Source organism: Lacerta agilis, chromosome 8 (assembly GCF_009819535.1).
Source record: "Lacerta agilis isolate rLacAgi1 chromosome 8, rLacAgi1.pri, whole genome shotgun sequence".
Taxonomy (NCBI): domain Eukaryota; kingdom Metazoa; phylum Chordata; class Lepidosauria; order Squamata; family Lacertidae; genus Lacerta; species Lacerta agilis.
Genome location: NC_046319.1, coordinates 236349 through 255608, shown reverse-complemented (window position 1 = coordinate 255608; position 19260 = coordinate 236349). Strand labels below are relative to the sequence as shown.

At 49.6% G+C, this 19260-nt stretch overlaps 1 protein-coding gene and 1 long non-coding RNA gene across 5 annotated transcripts in view; one reads left to right on the top strand and one right to left on the bottom strand.

Annotated features, from left to right (window-relative positions):
• ZMAT4 (zinc finger matrin-type 4) overlaps window positions 1–19260 on the top strand; it is a 241476-nt gene that overhangs the window by 93899 nt on the left and 128317 nt on the right. The window lies entirely within an intron of this gene.
• The window catches only part of LOC117052197, a 45893-nt gene continuing 43033 nt past the window's right edge, over window positions 16401–19260 (bottom strand). For both annotated transcript variants that reach the window (XR_004427229.1, XR_004427228.1), the window contains exons 2-3: window positions 17532–17691; window positions 16401–16580 (exon numbers count right to left, since the gene is read on the bottom strand). This is a non-coding gene — a long non-coding RNA (uncharacterized LOC117052197). The remainder of the gene's footprint in view (window positions 16581–17531; window positions 17692–19260) is intronic.

Here is a 19260-nt window from a genome sequence, read left to right as displayed (position 1 = left end):
GGGCTCCTTGGTGTAACCATTTGAATCTCCAAGGTATGGCATTTAGACACTCAGCAGGTTGAGCCAGTCAAAAATAAGGAGTTTGCACAGAATTATCATTCAAAAGAAGGTGGCGAGTGGTGGAAGGGGGCCTTCATTGCACTCATTTTGGCTGATCATAATGCTACTGCCACTTTCCCATTTTCTAATGTTCTTTTCACGCTGCAGTGTGCAACTGCAGCTTTTTGACCAATATGCCAGCATGTCACACAAAATTTCATTCACACCAGTGGAAGCGGTGTGGCACAGCAACCAACGTCATTGGACAATGTTGCCGTTCCCCCACTTTATGCACATTCATGCTGTAGGATTTGCGCACCCCCAGCCTCTCAGCTTTTCCAGCTACCGGCGTCCAGGGCGCGCAAAGCCTCTCTCTCTTTGCCTCTACTCAGCCCTCCGGCTGAGTCAAGACAGATCTTTTTCCGCTGCCACCACCCTCTGAAGTTTGGAAACCCGGCTGAAGCCACAGAGTGAAACGCGAGGGCTGCTTCACCTGCGTGCCGGCTTACAACCTTCCCAGCTCAAACAGAGCTCCAATTGATTAACCCTTTACAGTAGTATGACCAAGCGGCAGACCTGGAGTTAGCCAAGCAAACACAGAGGTGAACAGAAAACCAGAACAAAAGTTCTTTTAACCATTTTATTCAAAAGTTACTAAAACATATCAGGCATAATTCCCCAAAACACAAGGTACATGCAATAAAACAAAAACATGCTTACTAGACTAGCCTACAAGACTTTCTCTCTAATCCCTCTCCATTACTTGGCAAGGACTGATACTTAGCTGCATTTGCATTCAAACAGGCTGGCAAAGTCCTCAAGCGGCCAGCTGACAAAAGCCGCCTTCTAAGTTCTCGTTAGGCCCCCATCTTCAGATGTTCTTCCAAGCCACAGCCAACTGAGTCAGGTGTCAATGAGCCCTCCAGCTCAGCTCAGCTCCCTTTGCATTTCAAAGCCCGGGGCAGATAAGGCATTCTGCCACGTGGGATCCCGATCAACATCCTATAGAAAACCAAGTTCTTAATCCCGTTAGCCAATCAACGACCCTAGGTCATTACTCTCACCTGTCAAGGATGAGAGGCAGCTGCAGGTCTCTTGGCGGATGCCTCCCTATTTTCTCACCCGCTTGATACACACCAGCTGGCCCATCCTAGTTCTTATCAGGAGCCAGGATGTCTCCTTGTAGCTGAGATCTTCACACACCCAGCAATCTCCCAGTCATAAAACTCTTCAAAGACATCCCTTTTACATTCCTAAGCAGGGCAACTTTTAGGTCAGTTTCCCTTGCATAGCACAATACCCATGATTCTGTTTTCCCAGAAATCCTTGCTCCAAAACCAAGGATTTTTGGTCCGACACTACACATGCATCTGTTCCCCCATGGAAACAGCAGGAAAGAACAGTGTGCTGGTATACCATCCCAGATTTCATCACTTTATGCCCATGATTTTCCAGGTTAAAGAACTGCAAAACAGATTTTTCCAGAAATCTAATAACACAGAATAGAACAGCCAACATTTCAACATCCATTTTTTTGGAGTGGCATTTACAACACATGAAAGCTCAGAAATAATGCAGAAATTAACAGTTAGGGGAAAGTCAGGGAAATGGAATGAACTGTGGTGTGGATGCAGCCCAATCTGAGGTGGAGCCGGAAGCAATGACATGTATGGTCACAGGGACTGACTCAGGCAGATAGAGGTTGCCCATTTGCCCTCATTGGTAAGTTGTGTTGCCCTTCTAAGCCAGTGGGATAGAATGAGGAAGCATATGCAGTCCCCAAGCTTTGAGGGTGAATAAGGAAAGCAAAATGAACCACATTAGCACTTCAACATGGAATGTTGCCCACTTTTCCTAGGATACCTTGATACAGGGGCGTCGCTGGGGAGGGGCGGTAGGGGCGGTACGCCCCCAGTGACAGGGTGACAAGCGGCGGGTGGGGGTGACAAGCGGCGGCCCCTCCCGCCACTCCCACGCGCCGCCGCTCCCTCCGTCACCCCAGGAGCAGCAGCGCTGCACGGACGGGGTGCTCACTCGGCCAAGCGAGCACCCCGTCCGTGCAGCGCTGCTCCTCCCGGGGTGACCGGTGGTGACCCCCACGCATCGCCGCTCGCTCCATCGCCGTGGGAGCAGCAGTGCACAGTGTGTGCGGTGCTGCTGCTCCCGGGGCGACGGAATGAACGGCGGCACGTGGGGTGACAAGCAGCGGCCCCTCCCACCACTCCCACGCGCCGCTGCTCCGCTCCCTGCCCGCTGGGCTCAGGGAGCGGAGCCCGGGGGGAAAGGGCAGGGGCAGGCCAGCGAGGGGAATGACACCCCCCTCGCCCCTCTCCTTTCCCTGGGGCGGCTCCGCTCACGGAACGCAGTGGGAGAGGGGCGGGCCAACTGGCCCGCACGGAGGCGTTGTTCCGTGCGCATGCATCATGACGTCATGCGCACGGAGCGACGCCCCGCCCCCATGGGTGACGCTGGGCTTGCCGCCCCAGGCAGCCCAGCGGCTAGCTACGCCCCTGCCTTGATATCTTGAGAATTTTATAGAATCATAGAACTGTAGAATTGGAATTGACCACAAGGGTCATCTAGTCCACAAGGGTCATCTAGCTTTAGTACCCTTGGTCCAACCCACTGCAATGCAGGAATATTTTGCTCAACATAGGTCTCAAATCCATAATCTTGAGATTCCAAACATGCACATCTCAAACATGCAGAGTCATTCTTTGGCGAGATGGATACATGCACAGAAATAGGAAATATTTTGCACTTCCCTGCTTCGTGGCTGCAATCTATCAATATTACATATTTGGGCTCAATCTTACTTCAATCCTACAATGCATTTCCTGCCTCTTGCAAACTGGAGTGTCCTTTTCTCCTCCTCCATTATTGCAATGTAAGAAGTGGTGGGGAAGCATGAGGTCTCAGTTGTTCTATTTTTTAAAAAGCTAAAACAAAGGTTGAAGAGAAGTGAACTCCAGCCCTGAGCCCACATGGGTCTAAACAAAGCTGTTTTATCTGCCTTTCCTTGTCAGCCTGTAAAAGCTAGAAGGTCAAGGCAGCCAGTGAATGTCTGACAAGTTTAATTAAAATCAAGTCTGTTCTCCCCATCCAGTAACCTTCACCAGAAGAAAAATCTAAATGCACTAGAAACATCTCTAACTTTGGGGAGCTGGAAATTTAGGATGAGGGAGGTGGTGGTTTTAGGAACAGTTCATTTTCTCACTGGGAGGTAGGGATGGGAGGTAGCGATGTCTGTCCTGTCCTGTGACCATCTCAATCAGGGCTGCTTCTGTTCTGCTGGAAATCCAGCTTCTGCTATAACCCACATTATAGTTATAGCCTTGCAATCCACTGTGGTCAATATGGATGCAGTTAATTACAAAAATAATTTCAATGGTAGGGAAACATCTAAAACAATTCACAAAATAACACTATTATGTACATAATATAGTTCATTCCACTTGTATTTTCTTGCATGATTTTTGTTCCTGAACTCAGATGGCCAAAGGGATTGCTGCAACTTCTGCTCCTGCTTCCATTTCCGATGGAAATGGCAGAAACATTCCTGTGAATTCTTTGCCCAACTGTAGTATCCTCGAGTTCTGCCAGTGGTGGCAGGAAGGCTTATGAAACATGGCTCTATTCTGGCTCTTTTTTGTTGGCTTCTCAACCCTCTGCCCTAGCCTCAGAAATGGAGTGGGGAGGGCTCAGAAGCACCTGGTGCCTCCTCTTCTTGGGTGACTCTTCCCACCCACATCTGCCACGTGCATAAGGTCACAAACGTTTTCTGGCTTCTCATAGGTGGAGTTGCATTCCTGCCCCCATGGCAACTCACCCTGTCCCTTCTGTGGCTCTCTAAAGCAGCCTTTCTCAACCTTAGGTCCCCAGATGTTGTTGGACTACAACTCCCATCATCCATAGCTAGCAGGACCAGTTGCCAGGGATGATGGGAGTTGCAGTCCAAAGTTGGAAAGAAGGTGCTCTAAAGGAACACTCCTTACAAGTGTCGCAAGTAGCCTGTCCTGCTAATGGAGTATGGATGGGATGCAGAAGTAGTCTAACCTAGTCCAATGCATGTAGTCAAGGTGCAATCATGGACACTAAGAGTGGAATGGCTGCAAGTTGAGGAGTTTGGACAGAGAAGGTTAGTAGGAGCACTGCTGGAAGAAACCGCTAACAGTCATGGTGAAATTTCCAGGTACAACTTTTGCCAGGGAAATTAAATACAATGTGTTTCCATGAGAGTTCATTGCCTGGTGATTGCTCTTGAGAGCTGGTTCTAAAGGCTTCTGAATAGGGCAAAACAGACCTCACTTCACTCCAAGTGAAGGATGATGTGATTCAGGGATCTGTGAAAGGGAACAAAGGACATATTGGATTATGTTTGGGGGCTCTGAAAGCTCACAACATTTTGGGGTGCAGCCTGCCTCTACCCAGAGATCTGATGTGGAGCAGGGTATGTAGACTGGCATGAGTTTGGCCAAACTGCGGGAGGCAGTGGAGGATAGGGGTGCCTGGCGTGCTCTGGTCCATGGGGTCACGAAGAGTCGGACACGACTGAATGACTGCACAACAACAAGGGTATGTAGTTGCCTGCTGGAGGGCTTATGCTGTGGCAATCTACTTCTGCCTAGCCTGGATATTTGTATATAAATGCAAATTTCACAAAATGCTATGTGCCTCCAGTGACCTTCCAAAGGAAACCGAAACCCTGCAAAAGTGGAATGAGTGTAACATTACCACCATCAATCATTCCTCTTGAGTACTATCGCTGTGTGCAAAGTTCATTTTGCCCAGTTGTGGTCTGGAGAAGGTGTATGTCCCTTTAAAACCCATGGTGAAATAGGAGATACGATGAGGAACATAGGAAGCTGTCTTCTTCCAAGTCAGACCACTGGTCCATCTGGCTCAGTAGTGCGTACATTGACTGGCACCGCTCTCTTGGGTTGCAGACAGGAGTCCCTCCCAGCCCTTACTTGGAGATGCCAGGGATGGAATTCTGCACTCAGAACAGATGCTCTGTAACTGAGCTACGGCCCTCCCTCCTGAGATTGCTATGGCTTCTCTTGTCCATTCACCACTGTTTTTAAAAAAATTATAAATATGAAAACACAGATTAGACAGTATATATCTAGACAGCATAAGCAATCCACTCAGAAATTATACAAACTATATTAAACTGTGGCTTATAAAGCAGTAAAACATGAATGCATTAATTTCTACACCAAAATTTATCTTCCAATAGTTAATTAAAAAGTCATTTTTACTATTTCACTAAATTTCCAATAATTGTGCCCATTGCCATGCATTCTTTATTAGGGCTGTGCACCAGATTTGGCCAAAGCCTGAAACCCAAGCCAAGTCATGCTGATTCAGAGCAAGGTGGGGAAAATTTGGGCTTCAGCCAAGATGGGTGCTGGCACCCACAGAATCATCATTGGTCGGGCACCCTGGAGTGATTCAGGGTGTTAGGGGGCAGGGCACCAGGCAGGAAGGATGCAGACACAGTGGGATTGAATCATCCACTCACCAGCCGGTGGGTGCTTCTTCATGAGTGGAAGGATCTTGCAAAAGAGCACTCTTCAGAACCCAGCCCCAAGCCTCTTCAATGCCCATCCTTAAGGTCCTGTTTCCACAGCAACTGCCCAGCCAACTGTCAGGGTTGAGCCAGATGAGGAGGAGTGGTGGCAAGCCCCCCCCCCCCGGTGAGGCTGCACCCACGGAAGAACCTGGGGAATTGGAGGAGTTCATACCTGGAGAAGACTGGTGGCGGCACTCCTCGGAAGAGGAAGAGTCAGATGGAGAGGGGGAAAGACCAGAACAGGAGGAGGAGGAAGTCGAGCCAGAATCAGGCCCTTGTGAGGAGAGAAACAGCCCTTCCCCTCCTCCCTTCTCAGCTGTAGAGCGTAGAGCTGAGAGACGCAGGGAACAATTAGAGGCAGCTGCATCTCGTAAGAGACGTGGTTGCAGGCCAGCTACTTAACAAAGGCTAGCTCCTCCCTTCACTAGCACCTGCAACTGACATGCTGAGTGCGTGGTTGCTCTTGCTCGTTCTGTTCCTGACTCCTGGCTTGTTCCTGGTCCTCGGCTTGTTCCTGACTCCTGGCTTGTTCCTGGTCCTCGGCTTGTTCCTGGCTCCTGGCTTGTTCCTGACCCTCGGCTTGTTCCTGACCCTTGGCTTGTTCCTGGTTCCTGGCTTTTCCCTGACTGACTTGGCTGGTTCCTGACTTGGACTGTTCTGACTTCGGCTTCTCCTGACCCCATACTGATTCCTGACTTCGGCTGGCTTCTGACCCGGACTGTTCGACCTTGGCTTATCTGACTGACTGCTGCACTACAGCACGCCAACTTGTTGGCGCCCTAACAGATTGCAGGTGCTCTTCCAACCCCTTGCGCTGTGAGTATGATGGAACAAGGGGCCATTGAGGGGATTCCGGCAACCCCTCCTACCTCTGCTGAAGCACAGATAGATGAGCTGCAGGGGACTGTACAGCAATTGCTGCAAGCCAACCTAGTGCTTCAAGGGCGTATCCAGCAGTTAACTCTTGCCGTTAACAGCCAGCAAGCACAGCATGGTGCGGCAGGAACCCCACCTCCTTGGCCACCCCCTGTGTTACCACTGGCAAAGTTCCGTGGTGACAGGCAAGAGTTCACTGCTTTCAAGGCGCAGGCTATGATGTACATACGAGTGAGGGAAGCGGAGTTTGGGTCCCCTGAGGCCAAAGTAGCATTCCTGATTAGTTTGCTGGAAGGAACTGCCAGGCGTTGGGTGACGCCTATGTTGGTTGGGAACCACCCTCACTTAAAGGACTATGACCGGTTCCTGGAGGACCTGACAAACATGTTGAGGATGGGCAGAGGAAAGCGGCCAACACCCGGAAGCTCTTGCAGCTCCAACAGGGCAACGGGACCTTGATGGACTATGTCACAGAGTTTCGCCTGCTCTCCCAGGAACTGGGTTGGAACGAGGAGGCCCTGTTGGCGCACTTCAAGGCGGGACTTCATGACAGCATCCTGGATGAGATGGCCAGGGTGGGACCTCCTCAATCACTGGATGCCGCCATCCAACTCAGTGCCCAGATTGACGAACGCTTGCAGGAGAGGAGGAGAGAGAGACGGGCAGTGGATAAACCGACAGGAAGGCGGGTTCCTCTACCTCTCACGCTCCCCCCTCCAGCTGGGGCAGGGCCCGCAGACCAACCGGCGGGTGAACCCATGCAACTGGGAGGAGTGCGGGGGCCACTAACCCAGGCTGAGAAGGAGCGCCGCCGCCGAAAGAGACTTTGTTTGTACTGCGGCAAGGGAGACCACTTTGCTCGTAGCTGTCCGGCCAAAGGTGCTGCCAGATCTTGCCCGGTAGCCATGGCAGGGGAAGGGTCTGGTACTGGCCTTCAGCCGCAGAAAAACCCCAACTCCCAGCTCTGGTAAAGGCCACAGGGCTGGGAAAGGCTGAGATCTTGAAACCGCAATGGCCTACCACTTCTCCTCCCCCGTTAGCTGTCCCAAGCCTGGTCTTGAATGCAATATTGAGACTCCCGGATGGACGTCAGCTGCGATTTCATGCCTTAGTGGACTCCGCTGCTTCGAACGATTTTCTGGATGAAGACTTAGCCCAGCAGCTAGGGCTGGGAACCCAAAAGCTGGAGGTCCCATTAGCCGTCCACACCATTGATGACCGACCTCTGCTCTCTGGTGCCGTTACCCATGTAACTGCACCGTTGTCGCTAGAGCTACCGGGACACCGAGAGCAGGCAGTCCTGTATCTAGCCAAGCTGTCTACAATCCCGCTGGTACTGGGAATGCCATGGCTGACGCGACATGACCCTGTCATCGCATGGGGGCAGCACTCCCTTGTCTTCTGCTCGGCGTATTGTCGGAATCATTGTCTGGAAGAGAGAGAAGTCATGCAGGGGACAGCTGCACAGGGCACGCAAGGGGAAGAGAGTCAGTTACCAACAGAGTATCGCTCCTTCCGAGACGTGTTTTGTGAAAGGGAGGCAGACCAGTTACCGCCCCATCGGCCGTATGATTGTAAAATTGACCTCCTTCCGGGCACGCAACTTCCTACGAGCCGGCTCTACCCAATGTCTGAAACGGAGCTGGCCGCATTGAGGGATTTCTTGGACAAAAATCTGGCGAGAGGGTTCATCCGGCCCTCAAAAGCGCCTGGGGGCGCACCTGGCCTGTTCGTGAAGAAGAAGGGCTCGTCCGAGTTGAGGCCTTGCATGGACTACAGGAAATTGAATCGCATTATTGCCCCCGTCCGTTACCCATTGCCGCTTATCGGCGAGTTACTAGAGAGGCTACGAGATGCAAGAATTTACACAAAATTGGACTTAAGGGGTGCCTATAATCTAATCCGTATACGGGAAGGGGATGAATGGAAAACCACGTTCAACACCCGATACGGCAGCTTCGAGCACCTGGTGATGCCTTTTGGAATACAGTCGGGGACGGCGACATTCCAGGCCTTCATAAACCACGTGTTGGCGGACTTTGTGGACCGGTTCGTAGTGGTCTATTTAGATGACATTCTAATCTATTCGGAGAGTCTGGCGCAACATGTACAGCATGTGCGGACCGTGCTGCAGAGGTTGCGGGAGCATCGCTTGTACGCGAAGTTGGAGAAGTGCAAATTTCACGTCTCCACGGTAGACTTCCTGGGTTATCGCCTGACTCCTGAGGGGGTAAGAATGGACCCAGCCAAAGTGCAGAGTGTGCGATCTTGGCAGGCCCCACGAACAAAGAAGGACCTGCAACGGTTCCTAGGTTTCGCGAATTATTATAGGAAGTTCCTACCCGATTACTCCCGGCTCACCACGCCCCTCACCGATTGCTTGAGGGGTAAGCAGCCGTTCCGGTGGACTGAGGAGGCACAACAGGCATTTGAACGCCTCAAGGTACTATTCTCGGCCGAGGCGTACCTGGCCCATGCAGACCCCTGGCGGCCTTTCGTGGTAGAGACTGATGCCTCTGACAGAGCCATTGGAGCAGTGTTGCTGCAAGCCGACAAGGAAGGGTTCTTGTGGCCTTGTGCGTTCCACTCCCGGAAGCTGAACGATTCGGAGAAGAACTACACGATCTGGGACAAAGAGTTGTTAGCCATCAAGGATGCCTTCGCGGCCTGGAGGCATTTCCTGGAGGGCGCCCAGCACCTGGTAGAGGTCCGTACCGACCATCGTAACCTGGAATACTGGCAGACGGCTCGCCACCTCAATCAGAGACAGATCCGGTGGTCTCAATTCTTTTCGAGATTCAACTTTAGGGTGGTATACGTGCCAAGCAACCAAAATAGAGGAGCTGACGCCCTGTCCCGGAAGCCAGAATACGGGAATGCCAGTCCTGACCCGGTATTGAGGCACATATTACAACCCCACCAGCTGCAGTTAGCCGCGGGGTTGACTGTGGCCATCCCTGAATTCCAACATCAAACAGCGGCCGACCCGTTCACCAGGGATAAACTCGCAGCACTGAGAAAAGGTGACCCCCGGGGCGGAACTGTTTGCTGAAAAAAATGGACTACTCTACCGCGGAGAAGAGCTGTATGTGCCGGACGGAGAACTACGGGCGAAGGTATTATGCCAGTGTCATGACTGTCCGACGGCAGGGCATTTCGGGTGATACAAGACACTGTATCATGTAACGCGCCAATTTTGGTGGCCGCAAGTGCGAAGAGACGTCTGGGAGTACGTCAGAGCCTGTGAGACCTGCCAGTGGGCCAAGAGGCCACGAGAAGCGCCGGCAGGCCTACTGCAACCACTACCTACTCCAGAGGGACCGTGGGAGATGATAGCCATGGACTTCGTCACTGACCTTCCGGCATCACAACAACAGACGGTGGTCTGGGTGGTCGTAGACCTCTTCACCAAAATGGCCCATTTCGTGCCTTGCAAGGCACTGCCGACAGCCCAAGAAACAGCCCGGCTATTTGTTGATCACATTTTCCGGCTGCATGGGCTGCCTCGTCGGATTGTGTCGGACAGGGGGGCCCAGTTCACTTCCCAGTTTTGGAAGACAGTCATGCAGTTGCTAAAGGTAGAGGTATGCCTGACTTCTGCACGACACCCCAAGAGCAATGGAGAGGCAGAAAGGACCAATGCTATTCTGCAACAGTACCTGCGTTGCTACGTAAACTATCGACAGGATGACTGGGTGGCCTTACTACCCTTGGCAGAATTTGCGTATAACAATGCCTTGCACGCCTCCTCACAACAGACCCTGTTATTTGCTAACTATGGGTTCCACCCGCGTGCCTTCCCGTCTCCGGAGACATTATTGCTGCTACCAGCCGCTGAGGAATTCGTGCAAGAGTTATCAGCAATACAAGGGCTGCTACGTGATCAGCTGGAGCGAGCCAAAGAGAACTATAAGAAAGCGGCAGATGTGCACCACCAACTGGGCGCAGAACTCAGGGTGGGGGACAAGGTATGGCTGTCTACACGTGACCTGCCACAGAAGGGCCGGTGCAAGAAATTGGCTCCGCAAAGAGTTGGACCCTTTGAGATAGTGCAGCAGATTAACCCCGTGGCCTTCCGGCTCCGCCTACCAGCTTCGATGCGGATTCATCCGGTGTTCCACCGTTCACTTTTATCGCCAGCAGTACCGGCACACCGATATCAACCGGTCAGGGAGACACCACCGCCCATCATGGTGGATGGGGAAGTGGAGTATGAAGTGGAGCAGATACTGGACTCCCGGTGGCGACGGCGGAAACTACAGTATCTTATTGCCTGGAAGGGGTATGGGCCAGAGGGGAATTCCTGGGAAAATGCAGAACATGTCCATGCCCCAACCTTACAGAAAGCCTTCCACGCTCAGTACCCAGAACGGCCCAAACCTCCGGATTGGGAGGAGGGGAACTACGCTGGAGAGGGGGGTGATGTCAGGGTTGAGCCAGATGAGGAGGAGTGGTGGCAAGCCCCCCCTGGTGAGGCTGCACCCACGGAAGAACCTGGGGAATTGGAGGAGTTCATACCTGGAGAAGACTGGTGGCGGCACTCCTCGGAAGAGGAAGAGTCAGATGGAGAGGGGGAAAGACCAGAACAGGAGGAGGAGGAAGTCGAGCCAGAATCAGGCCCTTGTGAGGAGAGAAACAGCCCTTCCCCTCCTCCCTTCTCAGCTGTAGAGCGTAGAGCTGAGAGACGCAGGGAACAATTAGAGGCAGCTGCATCTCGTAAGAGACGTGGTTGCAGGCCAGCTACTTAACAAAGGCTAGCTCCTCCCTTCACTAGCACCTGCAACTGACATGCTGAGTGCGTGGTTGCTCTTGCTCGTTCTGTTCCTGACTCCTGGCTTGTTCCTGGTCCTCGGCTTGTTCCTGACTCCTGGCTTGTTCCTGACCCTCGGCTTGTTCCTGGCTCCTGGCTTGTTCCTGACCCTCGGCTTGTTCCTGACCCTTGGCTTGTTCCTGGTTCCTGGCTTTTCCCTGACTGACTTGGCTGGTTCCTGACTTGGACTGTTCTGACTTCGGCTTCTCCTGACCCCATACTGATTCCTGACTTTGGCTGGCTTCTGACCCGGACTGTTCGACCTTGGCTTATCTGACTGACTGCTGCGCTACAGCACGCCAACTTGTTGGCGCCCTAACACCAACTACCATCAGCCATTGCTGTGCTGCAGGAGCCAGCAGTTCCAGAGGACCTGGGCAGAAGCGGGGGGGGGGGTGTCACTGAGGTATGCCCAGGCAGCTGCTTTAACAACGGGACTTTGGGAATGGGCTGTGAGGTCCATCCCCTCCAGGTTTCCAGATATTCCAGGCACAGTCCCGGAATTACAAAAACCATCCCTCCTTCTGATTTGATCCTGGAATGTTCCTATTTTCCCTGCCAGTGCTGCTGCTGCCGAACTCAGTGAGCAGGATGACCTGAGTGATAGCGGCTGCAAGAGAGCATCCCGTTTCCCCTCCAGGGCCACCGATGCCAGCCTCCTCCCTTGTTTAGATCATAGTGGCTACTGAAGAGCAGACAAGGAGGAGGAGAGGATGGGCCTCTGAGGTCCAGCCCTGTGTGATGCATTGGCCCTGAGGGGCAGGCAGAGGGCAGGGCCAGCCTGGGCGAGAAGAAAGGGGGAGTGGGGCAGAGCAGAAGGAGCCTTGATTTTTTAAATAAAAAAAATCTTTGTGCATCCGTGTCTAATCTTGCCCCTTTCTAGAATGTATTTAATGGTGTGTTTTTCTTTTTGTAAATCCACCAAAGAATAAATTAAAATTGGGATTAAGGGGTTTTCTCAGGACAGTGGAGGCTGTGTGTGCTGTGTCCCGTTGGTGTGGTGGTGGTGGCTTCTTCTAATTGGAAATGCTCGGGGGGGGGATGGGGCTTCGAGGAGGGTCAGTTGCGGGGAGTGAGAAATGTCCCTATTTTCACCTAAAGAATGTTGGAAGGTTTGGAGGTCTGGCAGGGAGGTATTTGAGGTAGGGTGAATTGGGATTCAATCCTGCATGACACTCAATTGCAAGTGCCAACATCCCTGCAGGGAAAACACTTGCAAAGAAGCACCTTGTACCTTGCAGGATCAAACACTTCTGCTTCTAGTTGGGAGACAGCCCTATTATTCATCCACCTTCAAGGGATTGCTTTTATATGTCTCTGTCTTTTTGCTATTAACACCTTTGTTGCTGTTAGCAAATTTGAGATTGTAGGGCTGTGTATTTTTACACACTAGAATGAAAAGCTTGGAAAAGGATTATTTTAGAGTCAAAAGATAATGCTGTGTATTCTTATGAACACTTAAACATCTTTTATTTGTTTTGTTTTTTCCTGAACAAACAAGAATGTCTTGTAGAACAGCATAAGTCTTGATGAAGGTGGGAGTAGATACTGAGGTCAGAAGGAAATTCAAGGCCTGCAATTCTGGCTGCCATTTACACCCATTAACAGCGGCTGATCATGAGAGCCGTTCACAACAAGCTATGAATAGCTTTGGGGAGGATCCCTTGACAAGCCCTGCCAGCAGCACAAAACTAAGCGCATCTTCTTAGAAGCAGGTCCTTTGGAGTCCTGTGGGGCTTAGTCCTTGGAAAGCGCATTTAGAATTGCAGCCTGCAGGGGCATCAGCCTGTGAGCTGGAGAGGGTCTTCATCTCAAGCCACCATGCTAGGATGCTCACTCCCTGCTATAGCCTTCGTCCAAGCTTCCTGGTCTCAGGGCACACAAATCATCTGGCCAGAAGAGCTGACATTAAATGTTTCCTATCCACTGGTTTCCTCTACCTCAGTTGGTGAGGAAGAGGGACCCCTTTACTTCATCTGTACCTGAGAAACCCACCTTCCCCACTCACTGTGCTAGCTGAGGTTAATTTCCAACAAGTGACATATTTGTTTGTTTGTTAGACATTCTGTTTTTTTATTTGAATGATATGCAATCAGCGGTTGTGCTTAATGATCGATGCATCACCAGCAGGGTCTGCCCCAGGTCTCTGATTTGAAACCTCAGGGTTTGGGATGCTCCTGACCCAGCAACCCCAGGAGTCTGGTGTTCTGCTCAGGGACAGGATCTCCCTGGAGTTGCTCCTGGCTATTCACTATTCCTGCTGGACTGTTCCCTTGCCTCCCTTTGTGGCCCAGGCAGTGACTTAGGTGTCAAGTGTCCCGTTTCTGTTGGGATAATCCCGTTTTTAAATGCGTTTCCCAGCTTTGTCCCGGATTTTTCAAAATCCCGTAAAATACCGGCATTTCTGTTTCAAAGGACTGACTGCTTTTTCTGCCTGGCTCACAAGTCACAGGCAATGAAGGGTTAAAGGCTGCAGCGAAGAAATCCCGCCTCCTGCCTTTAGGGATTGGATGCTGCAAGCCAGGGGAGCTGAGCCTTCATTGGCCGCCTCGGCTGCCACTCGCTGGTCCCTCCTATTGCTCCTTTGTGAAGCAGTGTGGAGCTTTGAATCTGCTCCAGAGCTTCTACCAAGAGGACATCCCTGGACTTAGTCAATGGGCAAAGTAGGCCTGGGGCCTTTGGCCTTAAACCCCACCCCCAACATGGGGGAGGAACGCTTCGGGATCCTTTCCTTTTAAAAGAGGGACCCCTTTAAGTTTTCCAAGCGGGCGGGGATCGCCGTGCAGCCTGGGCAGTTGTGAACCCAGGCAGGCCTGTCTGCTCCTGGGGGGACGGCGGGGGGGGGGGGGGAGGGAGGGCCTGCAACCTCTTCCCGTGCCTCAGCAGTGTTGTAAGAATTCAATAATTAGTGTACCAAACAAATAAGGCCACATGTCTGAAAACAGCACAGGAAGACAGGCCTCACTCCATTTTGATCCTAGCTGGCCAAGTGTTTTCATCTGCAGGGAGGAGGTGAGAAGTCTCTGCTTGAGTGCCAGATATGGGCCATTTCCCTCACAGAGGACAGCCATTAGGAAACCTTTTGTTTTGCAGAAATGTGTGTCTGGGAGGGGTCAAGGAGAGATGGCACAGGTGTGGTGGAAAATTCCCAAGTTACCTCCTTGTGATGTTGCTCTGATGTCTGGGGGTGGTGGTCTTGGGTTACATCTCTTCTGTTGATTGGATGCTGTTTCTAGGGGTGGGCTACAGTCCAGGAGGGATTTTGAAATGTCTTTATAAGAGCATGCCTGCTTTGTTCTGGAGGACATTGACCCTGGCTGCTCACTGGAAGGACAGATCCTGAAGCATCACATGAGAAGAGAAGACTCCCTGGAAAAGAGACCCTGAGGTGAGGAAAGATGATGGTGTGTAGCCTGGTGTAAATTAATTTTTAGCCTGGGGGGATTACCGCGGTGTGGACTGTCCCTGAGAACCATAGGCTGTCCCTGGGACAGGTGAGGGTGCGCTGATCCCTTATTTTCAAATCTGAAACTTGACAGCTATGGGCAGTGATGGAATAGAAAGAACAAAAAACCTGCATTTAGCACTCCAGTACTGGAATTTATTTTAGAAAGCCTCCCACTGGAACCATGAGCAGTGGCAGTTAGGTAATGTAATGGTCTTACAGCTCCCCCTCTTTAGATAGTAATTAGCGATGCAGCTGAAACTCGAAATTGTTTATTTATTTGATTTATTAGTCACCCAATACAAAAATAGCCTCTAGACAACTCACAAACAGAACAAAAGTACAGAGTTTAAACATAGCATTCATCAATATGTTAATACAACAGCACCCTCAATGCTTCCATCAACAACAGCAACAGTAAAAGCACCAGAGGAATATGGGTCATGAAAATGAGCACCTCAGAGGATGAGTCAGCTAGGTCTGTAAATGCCTGAATGTGCACCAGGACCATTTTAACATCGAATGAACTTTAACATTTTGGAATGCAAACAGAGATTGCTTACAAGTTAGTTTCTCATCTCTGAGCATATGTGGTGTTAATGAGTAAGTATCCAGACCGGAGCATCTTTGGGCCTGCTCAGCTCACATGTTGACTCCTGTAACTCTTTACCTTCTAAGGAAAAATGCCCCATTTGCAAAAGGTCATGGAATGGTTTTCATATATTTTATTCATTTATTAATTTCAGTTACAAGATTTCTTACCTGCTCTTCACCTAGGGCAGGTTACAACACTATAGTGTGCAGTAAGAAAAACAGTTAAAACAGTTGAAATGATAAAGACAAATGAAAAAACTAGAACAGAATGGTGTTTCACTGTAACCCTTCTGTTACTCATTGCCAGCCAATCAGTTTAACAGTTTGGATCTGGAATCACTTCTTTGGGCTGGCATTGCATTAAATAATAATAATAATAATAATAATAATAATAATAATAATTAATAATAATAATGTCACAGAAGTTGGGTGCCTGCCCCTCTCTCTGCCAAGTGGTGGCAAGATCCCAGGGGGTTCCCAGCACTTACCCAGGATCTGTGTTCCTGTGGAGAATTGAGGCATGTTGGAGACTGTCGTAGCTTTAAGAAATATGGTTTATTCACCTATTTACAACCTACATTATGCATGGAGGGAGTCCAAAGCTCACAGCATGGTCATCTCAAGAGGGGCTTGACCCCCACAGCAGTGCAGCCCTGGAGTCAAAGGCATCACTCCCAGCCAGCCTTCAGCCAGCCTGTCCAAGATGGATTCCAGACCTTCTTCCTGAAACCCCTTGCTACCAGACTCTCTTTTTCCTGTCACCTCACACCCAGTTATCCTGGTCACCTTCCGAACCCAGTGCCTGTTCACACCTCAGGGCAAGAGCAAGGGCAGTATTGGCCCTGTATTGTTTCTTAATGGCCTCAGTTCGGTCAGGTCATCTTGTATAGGCTAGCCCAGCAATTCCTCTGCAGCTGGTATCTCTTCCCTCATAGCCAAAAGAATCATAATCCTACCATTTATTAGTTTCTAGGGTTTAGCACACACCGCCGCAACTGGGCAGTTTCCCAGAAGCCCTCATTCCATCCATTCCATATAAATACAGGCATATTAGAAACAGCCAATCAGAGAGTGGAATGTTTCTTCTGGGACAAGTTCATTCATCCCTAATGGACACAAATGCATTACTGCAGTTGCTTATAAATGGCTAGGTTAGTCCTGCTGTATATAGGAGCCCACCTGTTCATTCTGCCAAGCAGCCTTCTCGGCGTCTGCGCCAGTTTCCTACCCCAATGGCACCACTGAAAACAACAAAGGAACAGAATGGGGAAAATGTGGGCATCTCATGTGCAGGGGCCATTGGGAATTTGGGAGACACTGCTGTAATTTCACAATCACCAATTATGTAGCTTCAGCTATTACTGTATTGCCCGAATATAAGCCACACACCCCCATTCCAGCCCTGAAAACTTAAAGCGCAGCTTATATTCGTGACCTTACGCAGCTGGCAAAGCAGCATGGCTGCCCCCCCCCCAGAAGCAGCCCTTCCGCCACTCCCAGGCCTCCCCCAGTGCCAGCTGGGAGAGGTAGTGCTGGGAGGTGGAGTATCAGGAGGCAGGCATGCCAGCCGCCCCACACCTCCCATTCAGGGCGGTAGAGCCGGGAGGTGGGCCGCACCCACAAATAAGTCTTTATTTGACACAGATAAAGGATTCAGCTATTATTCCTAGGTGCATCCTGACTCTGCCATTCCATTTGATAATATCATTAAAATGAATCCATTTAAGATGTTAATTGGATTCCTCAATGAGAGAGGAACCAAGGGTTTGAGCCCGAAGAGTCCCTTTAAGAATCAATGATTGGATGCTATTTAAAGAGAAACAAGGATCTATTCTGAGATTCATTAGTCAGGTAAAACATCTGAGCACATTATCCAGGATGCAAAAACAAAAACACCCAGTAATAAGTTGCAAATGACAGAGCAATAAAAAGAGAAAGTTAAAGTTAAGTACAAACCACCCAGCAAAAAAACAGCAGGAGGCTGTACCTAAACATTTGTCCTTCCTTAGGACAGCCATTTTGCCCCAGTTTGCAATTGCCAGAGTTTTAGCTGAAGTGAGCTGTTCAGAGTACGTAGCACTGATTTTGCCTCAAATTTCACTGACTCCTAGTTGCTTTCCTGCTCCAGGGGTTGCCCTTGGGATCTAGCATCCCAGTTGCAGGAGGTATAAGCCTCACACCAAAACACTCACCAAGAAGAGCAGGGATGAAGGTGCAGTGCAGTCCAAGAAATATCAAGCACAGGGAAGCAGTTCAGGTCCAAAATGTGGGCAGGTAACAGCCAATCACACAGGTAGCCCAGGCAAGGTGCAGCTCTTCTAATGGTCCATCACAAAGCCATCTAGGAAGTGACTATTAGGAAGAATTGCAGCCATTAAGATGAACACATTGCCAAAAACGTTTTTGTTTCAGACAATACCAGTAATAAGTAATACAGTAAGCTTTAAAAAATGGCCAGCAAATATTTCAAAATTCATATGGAAAGAAAAGAGGCCAATGATAAAATACAAAATACTGACAGATATTAAAGATAGAGGAGGTTTCGACCTTGCTGATTTTAAATTATATTATGAAGCTGCTAGTATTACTTGGATCCGGGATTGGATAAAATTAGAAAATACAGATTTACTAGATTTGGAAGGACATTGTAAGGTCCTCTGTTAGTTGCTCATGAGTAAGCAGGCAAAACTCCAAGTTTCCTTTAAGAGTTTTCTTGTGCAAACTATGTACAGTGCAGAGCTAATGAGTTCATTGTCTGTATCAAGCGTCGTCAGAATCCGGTAATGGCCCCTTCCGGTTCTGACCCCAACAAAAGAGTTTCAGTATACAGAAACCCCACCTCCCATCCTTTTGTTTCACCCCTCGATGCCTTTGGGGCGCCGGAAGCTGCGTGTCTCCTTCATTGCCCCTCGAGCGAGAGGAGTGCAGGGTCTCTCCAGCATCCTCAGAGCCCCTTCCCTACATACCCTGAAAAGCCTGCCCCTCCCCACTGAAAGCCTCACTGCTCCCTCTGCTACCAGAGGAGGTGCTGCTGGTCTGGTGGGACCGGGGCTCTCTGTAGCATCCCGAGAGCCCTTCCACCACCCTGCGCTGTGCCAGGGACAGTTCCCTGACAGACATGATAACAGATTTGGATGGCATGCGTATCTGTGGTATAATAAAGGGAAAATACACAAAGCTTTTTATAATCATATAATCAGGAGATCTCTTTTAAGAGCTTGGGAAAACATAAAGAACAAAAGACTCCATGGTGGGTCTCTCCAACAGAAGTAATTTCAATTAAAAAAATAAATAGGGGAAAAACATGGCCTACATACAGAGACCTACTGACAGAAATAGAAAAATTTAAAGCTGAAAGAACTTGAGGAGATCAAAGAATATGTTTATGATTGGCTGCAATATCAGCAACTAAATGAGGTTTTCAAAGAAGACAAAAAGAAAGGTTTTAGCTACACTATTTCTAGATTCCAAAGGGAAATCATAGAGGACAGTACCAAACTCTGGAAGAAAACATATAATTTATTATTAGAATGGGAAACAAAAGATGAAGAGGTGAAAAGTGTAATGATAAAATGGGTGCAAGATATAGGACATAATATACAAATGGAAGAATGGGAAAAATTGTGGAGAATGAATTTGAAATTTACGGATTGTATATTATTAAAAGAGAATTATATGAAAATGATGTACAGATGGCATATTACACCTAAAAAAATGGCAAAAATGTACAAAACAGGTTCCAGCAAATGTTGGAAGTGTAAAGAAAAGGAAGGCACTTTTTTCCATATGTGGTGGAGTTGCAAACTGATTAAAAATTATTGGAATATGATTTATAATGAAATAAAAAATGTTTTAATTGACTTTTATTACAAGACCAGAAGCTTTTTTACTAGGCATTTCAGGTCAAGAACTACCAACAAA